This window comes from Bufo bufo, chromosome 6, assembly GCF_905171765.1.
Source record: "Bufo bufo chromosome 6, aBufBuf1.1, whole genome shotgun sequence".
NCBI lineage: Eukaryota > Metazoa > Chordata > Amphibia > Anura > Bufonidae > Bufo > Bufo bufo.
The window spans coordinates 79,185,654-79,197,598 of NC_053394.1; the positions used below are offsets into that span (position 1 = coordinate 79,185,654).

General features: G+C 46.5%; 1 protein-coding gene across 2 annotated transcripts in view; it reads right to left on the reverse strand.

The window, feature by feature from the left end:
* PCGF5 (polycomb group ring finger 5) overlaps positions 1–6,299 on the reverse strand; it is a 107,390-nt gene extending 101,091 nt beyond the window's left edge. For both annotated transcript variants that reach the window (XM_040437290.1, XM_040437286.1), the window contains exon 1: positions 6,193–6,299. The gene's annotated coding sequence lies outside the window, so the exon portion shown is untranslated. The remainder of the gene's footprint in view (positions 1–6,192) is intronic.
* Between the last annotated feature and the right edge of the window lie 5,646 nt (positions 6,300–11,945).

The window sequence follows — 11,945 nt, forward strand, 5'->3', positions numbered from 1 at the left end:
CCGCCTATGGCCATCCAAGTGCTGGGCACATGTGGTCCACACGCCATCAGTGGTGGACTGCGTTCTTTTGTACTTTGTACACAGACTACTCTGCTAAAGAGATTGCTCCTGATGACACGTGGGGCTTACTCCCCCATGTAGAAACACGTTGAGCATAGATGTAGTGTAAGTAATTAGAGTAGGATTACTGGTATTGGCTCTGTATAGATACAAGATATTAAGTATTAACAGCTGCACGGCCAGCTGGTGTTTGTATATCCCCTCACTTGCTCTGATCGCAAACACATAGTTGCAAGCGATCAGTGTTTGAGTTACCCAGTATACTGTAGGGCCAGTGGAGGCATGGTGGGTGTGTTGGAATGAATGTCTAGCCACCACCATAAAGTAAAATAAAGTGCAACCTTTGGGTGCAGGGTGGCTGAGGTCTGCGTATTTATATACCTCTTACCACTTGAGGCATCCATACAGCCTGCTTGTGTATCTTATGTGGGTTTAGTTGCCCGGATTTTATCGCAGTATCTTTGAATAAAGTAGTTTTTGTTTTATTTTTACTGTTCTTTTCAGGCTGAGATAATTGTTAACTGTTAGTTAACACTACATGCAGTAATAGGGCCCTGCATGTACTTGCTATTTTTTATTTTTTTTATTTCCTCAAACTGTATTAAACTGTAATTGCCAGTAAGAGCTATTTTTGAGAGCTGTCAACCATGCAATAAAACAGTCTTAGGTGCTGATGTGTCACTGGCTTGGAATTTATGTCTTGCTGTATTATGTGGCAATTCCCCAGAGCACTAACAACAGCAGCAATAAGATCCCGTGTACTGGTAAGCATTGGACTATAGTAGCTGACAGCCGTGCAGGTAGGAAATACTGGTGAGTAATTTAATAAGTGAAGTGGGCAGTAGGAGTCTGGGTGACATCACCATTTTGAGTCTAATGACCTGCGAATGACACATTGCTATGGGGGATCTGTGGATGACACTGTTATGGAGGGGGATCTGTGGATGACACTGTTATGGAGGGGGATCTGTGGATGACACTGTTAGGCTGCGTTCACACGGGCGAGTATTCCGCGCGGGTGCAATGCGGTTGGTGAACGTATTGCACCCGCACTGAATCCTGACCCATTCATTTCTATGGGGCTGTTCAGATGAGCGGTGATTTTCACGCGTCACTTGTGCGTTGCGTGAAAATCGCATCATGCTCTATATTCTGCGTTTTTCACGCAACGCAGGCCCCATAGAAGTGAATGGGGTTGCGTGAAAATCGCAAGCATCCGCAAGCAAGTGCGGATGCTGTGCGATTTTCACGCATGGTTGCTAGGTGACAGTCTATTCACTGTATTATTTTCCCTTATAACATGGTTATAAGGGAAAATAATAGCATTCTGAAAACAGAATGCATAGTAAGTGATCAGTTGAGGGTTAAAAAAAATAAATAAAATTAACTCACCTTCTCCGTTTGTTCGCGTAAGTCCCGGTCTCTTCTTTACTTCTCAAAAGATGAACTATGGGCTAAAGGACCTTTGGTGACGTAAGATCACATGCTCCAATCACATGGTCCATCACCATGTGATTGGAGCATGTGATCTGACGTCACCAAAGGTCCTTTAGCCCATAGTTCATCTTTTGAGAAGTAAAGAAGAGACCGGGACTTACGCGAACAAACGGAGAAGGTGAGTTAATTATTATTATTTTTTTTTTAACCCTCAACTGATCACTTACTATGCATTCTGTTTTCAGAATGCTATTATTTTCCCTTATAACCATGTTATAAGGGAAAATAATAACATCTACACAACACCGAACCCAAACCTGAACTTCTGTGAAGAAGTTCGGGTCTGGGTACCACAGTCGGTTTTTTATCACGCGCGTGCAAAACACATTGCACACGCACGATAAAAACTGAACATCGGAACGCAATCGCAGTCAAAACTGACTGCAATTGCATTCCTACTCGCGCGGGTTTGCCGCAACACACCGGGACGCATCCGGAACTAATCCGGACACGCTCGTGTGAACCCAGCCTTATGGAGGGGGATCTGTGGATGACACTGTTATGGAGGGGGATCTGTGGATGACACTATTATGGAGGGGGATCTGTGGATGACACTGTTATGGAGGGGGATCTGTGGATGACACTGTTATGGAGGGGGATCTGTGGATGACACTGTTATAAAGGGGATCTGTGGATGACACTTATGGGGGGGCTCTGTGGATGGCGGCACTGTTATCGGGGATCTGTGGTTGACACATACCGTATATAGCATCTTATGCTATACTGTATGTGTCATCCACAGATCCACCCCATGACTGTGTCATCCACAGATCCCCTCCCTATAACAGTGCCGCCATCCACAGATCCCTCTCCCCGCCGCTCACAGGAGTATACATTCATAAACTGTAATCCGTATCCTGCAGTAACTTTAACTTTTAATCAGCGGCCATCTCTTTACTACCTTACACTCAGCTCCAGTAACAGGCAGTGCGGGCGGCAGCGCTCACTCACTGACATCACGTGCCTGTGCCGCCTAGTGGGAGGAGCAGGCGCGTGACGTCAGTGAGTGAGCGCCGCCCTCACTGCCTGTTACCGGAGCTCAGTGTAAGATAGTAAAGAGATGAGCGCTGATTTAAAGGGTTTCTATCACTTGGTATGACATAATTAGCTGTCAGACACTAGCGATCCGCTAGTGTCTGCTCTGGCCAACCATCCTACTATAATCACTTGTGGGGCAGCGGTTTTGCTAAAAAACTAACTTTTATAAATATGCTAATGAGCCTCTAGGTGCTATGTGGGCGTCATTAGCACCTAGAGGCTCCGTCTACCTTCATACACAGCCGCCGCCCAGCGCGTCCCTCCAGCCCGCCCATGTCCTCCTCCGTGTGACGCAGCGGCCGAATTCTCGCGCATGCGCCGTGCGCGGCTGTATTCGGCGCATTTGAGATGTCTGAACTCGGAGCGGTCAGACATTCAATGCGCATGCGCGGATGTATTCGGCGCATGCGCATTGAATGTCTGACCGCTCCGAGCTCACATCTCAAATGCGCCGAATACAGCCGCACACGGCGCATGCGCGAGAATTCGGCCGCTGCGTCACACGGAGGAGGACATGGGCGGGCTGGAGGGACACGCTGGGCGGCGGCTGTGTATGAAGGTAGACGGAGCCTCTAGGTGCTAATGATGCCCACATAGCACCTAGAGGCTCATTAGCATATTTATAAAAGTTAGTTTTTTAGCAAAACCTCTGCCCCACAAGTGATTATAGTAGGATGGTTGGCCAGAGCAGACACTAGCGGATCGCTAGTGTCTGACAGCTAATTATGTCATACCAAGTGATAGAAACCCTTTAAAGTTAAAGTTACTGCAGGATACGGATTACCTGTAGCGACGCGGCCTATCACTCACTGACTGACTCACAAAAAAGAAAAAGGCTCGGGACCGGCCAGGCCCCCCCGGGGTCCGGGCCCCTTACTGGGGTATTGGCTGTACCCCCCTGATGGCGGCCCTGCCTGCCTTTGGATTATGTACATATCTGTTTATGTGAACCTGCAGTCTGTGAATGGACTGTAGGCTACAGGCTGCCATCAAACTGCTGCTAACAAGCTTCCAGGAAAACTGTGTGGAATTTGGATTCTTCCCCTCTCTCCTGCTGTAATATACGAGTCATAGGAACTAATAGAGGGGTTTTCTGAGAGTAAAATATTGACGACCTATTCTCAGGATAGGTGACCAAAATCTGATCGTGGTGGTCTGACACCTGGCACTCCCCACTGACAAACTTTTGGAAGAGACGGTGGCGCTCTGCTGAGCGCTGCGGCCTCTTCCTAGGCCAGTGACGTTGTGTCAATCGGTCACGTGGCCTATGTCTAGCTTAGGGCCTGTTCACTGCTGTATGTCAAGCAGAAACATTTAGAAATACAGTAAAAAAAAAAAAAGTACGTAAGGCTACTTTCACACTAGCGTTCGGGGCTCCGCTTGTGAGCTCCGTTTGAAGGGGCTCACAAGCGGCCCCGAATGCATCCATACTGCCCTAATGCATTCTGAGTGGATGCGGTTCTGCTCAGAATGCATTAGTCTGGCAGCGTTCAGCCTCCGCTCTGCTCAGCAAGCGGACACCCAAACGCTGCTTGCAGCGTTCGGGTGTCCGCCTGGCCGTGCGGAGGCAAACGGATCCGTCCAGACTTACAATGTAAGTCAATGGGGACGGATCCGTTTGAATTTGACACAATATGGCTCAATTTTCAAACGGATCCGTCCCCCATTGACTTTCAATGTAAAGTCTAGACTGATCCGTCTGAAGCTACTTTAACACTTAGAATTTTTTCTACAATATAATGCAGACGGATCCGTTCTGAACGGATCCCAAGTCTGCATTATATGAGCGGATCCGTCTGGGCAGACCCCAGACGGATCCGCTCTGAACGCTAGTGTGAAAGTAGCCTAAACTGTATGCAAATGGTTACCATTTGTAGACTGATCCGGATGCGGATCCGTCTCACATATGTATTGCAATAACGGATCCGTCTCTCCGGTTGTCATCCGGAAAAACAGATCCGGTATTTATCTTTATCAAATTTTTAAAGGTCTGCGCATGCACCGGTTCAGTTTTTCCGGAACACTTAGGGCTGGATCCGGCATTAATGCATTTCAATGTAAAATAATGCCAGATCTGGCATTCCGGCAAGTATTCCGGAATTTTATTTTCTCCGTCCAAAAACCGTACAATGACTGAACTGAAGACATCCTGATGCATCCTGAACGGATTGCTCTCCATTCAGAATGCATTAGGATAAAACTGATCAATTTTTTTCCGGTATTGAGCCCCTAGGACGGAACTCAATACCGGAAAAGAAAAACGCTAGTGTGAAAGTACCCTTATGCTTCCATCACATCTCCAATTCACTGCAATGTAAAAAGAAAATTTATATGTTTCTATCAGGTTTTGCAAAAACCATATAGAAACGAAAACAGCGACAAACTGAGTCAAAAGTATGCACTTCTGAACTATGTTTGCTCAATTATGGTTTATGGGTATGTCAAGCCATACGTTTTTTTCTGTTTACAAATGTATCCGCTTGACGTACGGCAAAACGAAGATGTGAACAGTGCCTTCAATGAATGGACCTGGGCTGCAATACCAAGCGCTGTGGCCTCTTCGAACAATTGATCAGCAGGGGGTGCCAAGAGTCAGACCCCACCGATCAGATATCGATGACCTATCCTCTGGATAGGTCACCAATACTGTATTCTCGGAAAATTGAGTGACAAATGTTGCCGCGTAGCTGTACCCTTTTTTTTTTTGTCGCTGTGTAGGCGGACCTTTAAATATATCTACTAACAGCTTCCATTACACAGGAAGGGATAAAATGATATTCAGCAATCAAACAGTTAAAGCGCAGTCCTCATTTTGACTGTCTGCTGGGATGTGATTCACAAATTCTTAACATTTACAGTATGGAAACCCCCTTTGAGTGTCAATGGAAACAGTCAGATAGATGCAGCTCTCCTGTAGTGTAGACCTCCCACGGAAAACGTGGAGTAGTGACATCAGCTACGCTCCCTTCACAGGTGAAAATCATCAGCCTCCCTCCGCTCCATCCTTCCACGCCATTCCACCGTAATCCTGGGTCCTTTATGGTGCTACTGACATCTTACATAACAGCTCTGTAATAAAAGCTCAGTGAATGATAGGCCGGCCCATTGTGATATGCCTCTGGCAGCAGAAAGACCACGGCGTATACTGATTTGTGTCGCCTGCTAAGTCAGTGTGGGTTCAGCAAGCTCAACACATTAGGACCTGCGTCAGCATCCTAGAAGGAGACTTAGCAGCTCACTCCTCCTCCTTCAGTAATAGATTCAATTGCCGTGAAATCTATAGCAAGCGGCGTTCATACAGCTGAATATCATACGGTGTCTATAGAGAAGTTACACGCTCGCTGTGGCACTTTCTGCATCCATTCTAACGTGTGCAATGTGCATCACTGAGCATCCAGCATCCAATGCTAATGTCAGCCCAGCAGTTTGTTATGAAACATGAGCGGGAGCAAATAGGATGGAATGGGGGGGGGGGGGGGGTCATGTTCATCCTCGTAGACATAGCGTGAACTTGTCCTGTGCACTGGAATGTCAAATAACCAACGTAGAAGAACTTGGGGTAAGAGGACGGGGGTAGAAACCAATCGGGAAACTTACCAGAATCTTTAGCAAAGCCAGAAAGTGTGGAGTGAATCATGGTGTTTCCTCATTAGACCCTGCAGCACACACACACACAGAATTCACGCTGCTGGGCTGGAGCTGTGTGACTTCTTTGTGGGCGTGCCCTGCTTAAAGATACAGAGGCTGTTTATCAGACTCCTGAGCGAGGACAAGCCCTAATCCATCCAGAAGTTCTTGCCACAGCATCCAATCCACCAATTTAGGCTACATGCACACGAACGTTGTTTGTTTCCGTGTCCGTTCCGTTTTGTTTGCGGATAGGATGCGGACCCATTCATTTCAACGGGTCCTTAAAAAAATGCGGACAGCACACAACGTGCGCTGTCCGCATCAATATGTCCGTTCCGTAGCCCCGCAAAAAAAAATTGAATATGTCTATTCTTGTCTGTTTTAGGCATTGTTACAAGGGATCCGCAAAAAAAAAACGGATGGCAATGTCAATTTGCGGACCGCAAAACACATACGGTGGTGTGCATGTAGCATCAGAATATAGTCTGCAGCAAATCTTTAATGTTGGGTTGTTAATCATTTCTATTCCTCCTCATGAGCATTCTGGTTATACGATGTGTCCTCTGCCAGGAACATAAATAGCTGAAGGAGTCATTTCAATGTACTGTGTATAAGAAACTCATGTGCCCTGGGTGTACTCGTCTTGAACCTCTTCCAAATGTCTACAAAAAATAAGTAGTCCTCTGTTTTTGGTCCGTGGTTTTCAGGGACCATATTAGGAGATGGTATGAAAAAACAAATAAAAATTCAAGATATACAGGTGGAACTCGAAAAATTAGAATATCGTGCAAAAGTCCATTTATTTCAGTAATGCAAATTAAAAAGATTTGCATTAATGCAGCTTAAAATTCGAATTTTATAAAAAGGTTCAATATTCTAGGCTCAAAGTGTCACACTCTAGTCAGCTAATTAATCCATACCCCCTGAGCAAAGGGTACCTCAAAATTGGGACTTTGGGGTTTCATAAGCTATAAGCCATAATCATCTAAATTATAATAAATAAAGGCTTGAAATATCTCGCTTTGCATGTAATGAGTCTATCTCATATGTTAGTTTCACATTGTAAGTTGCATTACTGAAATAAATGAACTTTGCATGATATTCAAATTTTTCGAGTTTCACCTGTATTAATTATCTATTAAAAATGCATGGTCGGGGCATTTCAGATTTAAAAAAAATCGGAGAATTCTTAATGCGAAACACGTCGACTGTTCATGCAATAACTGCTTGTTTCGGATTAAAAATCTGAGGATTTTTAAACCATGCACGGGTTACCTGCTCACATAACCTTTTTAATGGATATTCAATAAATCTTGGATTTTTATGGAGACATTGGGTGCTGGAATTTATTTATTTATTTTTTGTTTATACAGTATCTTGTCTACTCTGGGATCTGAGCATGGATGTCCCCTATTATGAGAGGTTGGAGCTGACTGTCGTGGGAGATGCTCTGGAAGCTAATTTTCAGCCTACCCGTGTCTGTGGAATACAGATGACATATGGAGGACAAAAAACAGACCAAACATGGATACTTCACAGACATCTTCACGGATGAACCGCTGACCATCTTGTCACAAATGTGATCACGGAGATTTCAGTGAGTCCTAATATTGCTGGAGCTTTGGTCCTGGCATGTTTTGGGTCAAAAACGCCTAATGTTTTTTTATAGCTTTTTTTAGGCATTTTTGCCCATATTCACTACTCACAAAAAGGTAGGGATATTTGGCTTGTGGGTGAGATTTCCAGATGAACCTAAAATGCACTCTAACCTTAACAGATGAACTTAATGTGACCTTCTCTAAACTTTTGAATGCACATGTCCAAATGTTCAATGTTTCAGTACCTTTTGCAAAACTTGCTGTTCTCTAACAAGCAGCTTAATGCCAAAATTCACAACAGGATCCATGAATCGCCCAATAAAATTTCCTGGTTTAATTAGAATTGTTATTTAAACAGTCCTCCTCATCATGCTGTTCACATTTTGACATCATGAGACCAAGACAACACCTAACAATTGATCAACAGTACCTCGCCATTGCGAGGCTTCAAGCAGGATGTTCTCAGACAGAAGTGGTCACTGAGCTTAGAGTGTCACAGAGTGCCATCAGCAGGTTTCAACAGAGAGACTGGAGGAGTCACAGAAAGGCATAGAAGTGGAAGTCCTTTGGCCACATCCAATACTGATGACAGCTTCATTGTCAACAATGCCCTGTGGAACAGGATGATGAATGCCACACATTCCAGGCACATTTAAGGGAAGTGAGAGGTACCCAAGAGTCACATCAGACCGTTCAAAACTATTTATATCAGCGTAGTCTGCATGCTAGATGACCTGCAAGAGTACCTGACTACACCATTAGGAATAGGCGTCATCGTCTTGCATGGGCCAGGGAGCATCTACGCTGAATGAGGCACCAGTGGGTCTCAGTGCTGTTCACTGATGAAAGTCGATTCAAGCTAAGGGCTCTTTCACACTTGCGTTCTTGTCTTCCGGCATAGAGTTCCGTCGTCGGGGCTCTATGCCGGAAGAATCCTGATCAGGATTATCCTAATGCATTCTGAATGGAGAGAAATCCGTTCAGGATGCATCAGGATGTCTTCAGTTCCGGAACGGAACGTTTTTTGGCCGGAGAAAATACCGCAGCATGCTGCGCTTTTTGCTCCGGCCAAAAATCCGGAACACTTGCCGCAAGGCCGGATCCGGAATTAATGCCCATTGAAAGGCATTGATCCGGATCCGGCCTTAAGCTAAACGTCGTTTCGGCGCATTGCCGGAGCCGACATTTAGCTTTTTCAGAGTGGTTACCATGGCTGCCGGGACGCTAAAGTCCTGGCAGCCATGGTAAAGTGTAGCGGGGAGCGGGGGAGCAGCATACTTACCGTCCGTGCGGCTCCCCGGGCGCTCCAGAGTGACGTCAGGGCGCCCCAAGCGCATGGATCATGTGATCACATGGATCACGTCATCCATGCGCATGGGGCGCTCTGACGTCACTCTGGAGCGCCCGGGGAGCCGCACGGACGGTAAGTATGCTGCTCCCCCGCTCCCCACTACTACTATGGCAACCAGGACTTTAATAGCTTCCTGGGTGCCATAGTAACACTGAACGCATTTGGAAGACGGTTCCGTCTTCAAATGCTTTCAGTACACTTGCGTTTTTCCGGATCCGGCGTGTAATTCCGGCAAGTGGAGTACACGCCGGATCCGGACAACGCAAGTGTGAAAGAGGCCTAAGCAGAAATTATGGCCACCGATGATGTTGGAGATGTGAAGGAGAGCGATTCGCATCAGCTACTGTTGTCACCAGGTGGTGGTGTTACAGTGCGGGCAGGTGTCTAGTCAATACAGAACTGTCCTACACTTTGTGAATAATACAGTGACAAGCCCATACTACTTGAAAAACATCATTAATGCAGTCATTTTGCCTCTGCATGAACAACACAGGCCTAATTTCATCTTCATGGATGACAATGCGCCAGATCATCAAGGTTGCATCATTAGGGAACTGCCGCAGGAAACAGGGGTACCTCAGATTGTGTGGCCTGCACTTTCTCCAGACCTGAATCCCATTGAAAACTTATGGGATCAGCTGAGTCGCTATGCAGAGGCTCGTAACTCTGTACCCCAGAACCTCAATTACCTAAAGGCCACCTGTCAAGAAGAGTTTGTGCCATACCTCAGCAGACAATAAGTTGACTTGTGAACAGCATGAGACGTTGTTGTCAAGCTGTAATTGATGCTCAAAGCCACATGACAAGTCACTGACATTTTTGTGGGGGTATACCCACCACTGGTGTTGGCTTTTGTTTCAATAAATTGTTTGAGGTGAGGAAATCGCCATTGCAAGCTTCTACTTAAATGCCCTACTTACATGATATAATATAACTGTAGCGTGAACTTTTTACGTTTTCCAATAATTTCACCCGAAAGCCAAATATCCCTAACATTTTGTTAGTAGTGTAGTATGTTTAAGCACCTGGCTTTTTTTTAACCCCTTAAGGACCCATGACGTACATGTACTTCATGGGGTCTGCGGGGCTCTGGGGGAAAATCGGGGTGGAATCACTGCATCACGGCTGCTCTTACCGGCAGGCAGCCATGCCAGGAAAGAGCAGCATGGTGCCGATCCACCCCCCTGCAGCTCCAAGCGCTGCGATTGGCGGATCAATGTGTCGGTCACATCGCAGCGCAGAAAGCCGTCAGCAGCTGCTGGGAGAGTCGGGAGGAGGTCAGTGGCCGGTGCTGAACTGGTCAGCACCGGTCACATCCGAGGTGAGGCAGGGGACACCAGTGTTTTGGGTCCCCTGCCAGCGCTGCGATTGGCTGGAACAACGCTCCAGCCAATGGCAGCGCTTTTAGCTGCACAGGAAGAGGCAGAAGTTCCCTGCAAGCAGCCATTCTAGCTGGTGACTGCTTGCACAGAGGTTCTGTGCTGCTGTGGCTTGCTGGGACTTGTGGTGCACCACCACTACTAATTTAACCCCTTTGCTGCTGGAAAGAAGAAGAACATCTGGAATAGCTGCACAGAGCTCCTTCACGTGTAAGAAGCACTACATACACACCCCACACTAAATAAAGGTTTACACGTTTCACACATCACACCCCAATAAAATAAAAATGGCCCGTCCATCCCAACGAGTGTACTCAGCTGAAGAGGCATACGCCTATATTGCCTCCTATACTGAGTCGGCCAGTGAGGGAGAAGAGGATGCCACTTTCCTCTATTCCTCTACCCCCTCATCATCATCATTATCCGCTGATGAGGGACCCTCTAGAAGGCACCCAAGGGTAGCAGCGGAGGCAGCCCCCCAGAGTGAGCCCACCTCCTGACGATTATCAGCCCCAAATTCCTGTGGGCAACTCAGGAATTCTGATAGATTGTGCGGACTTCTTCTCTGAAGATTTTGTATATCTAATGGTGGCCCAAACCAATTTGTACGCCCAACAATTCATTGCTCAGAACCCTAGTTCGCCATACGTTAGACCCCTAGATTTGACCCCTAGTAGAGGCAGCAGAGATGAAGAGGTTTTGGGGACTCGTGCTGCATATGGGCGTAGTAAAGAAGCCAAAAGTTAGGCAATATTGGAGTTCTGACATTTTCTACCAGATTCCAATTTACAGTCAGTCCATGACCCGGAAGCAATTTGAATCTATCTGAAAATTCCTACACTACAATGACAATACACAGTGTCCTCCCCAAAACGACCCAACATTTGACCGACTGTTCAAGGTTAGGCCTGTCTTTGACCACTTCAGCAGCAAGTTTGCTGAGGTGTACAACCCAGAGAAAAATGTCAGTGTAAATGAGTCCCTAATATTGTTTAAAGGGAGGATTAGATTCCGCCAATACCTGCCTAACAGACGGGCAAGGTATGGCATAAACATATACAAACTCTGTGAGTAGATCCAGGTACACCCACAAATTCTGCGTTTACGAAGGGAAAGATTCCAGAATAGAACCCCCAGAATGCCCCCTCCGTCCAAGGAGTTAGTGGGAACATTGTGTGGGACTTACTGCACCCACTGCTGGATAAAGGTCCCTAACTGCCAGGGGTACTGTGGCTTGCGGCACAGTACACAAAAATCAAAGAGGCCTTCCTAGATGCCTGGTAGTGCAACCACTGAGAATGGGCGAAAGTAGGGCTCTCCGCAATGAGAACATGCTGGTGGTTAAGTACAAGGACAAGAGGGACGTCCTTGTACTGACCACCATTCACACTA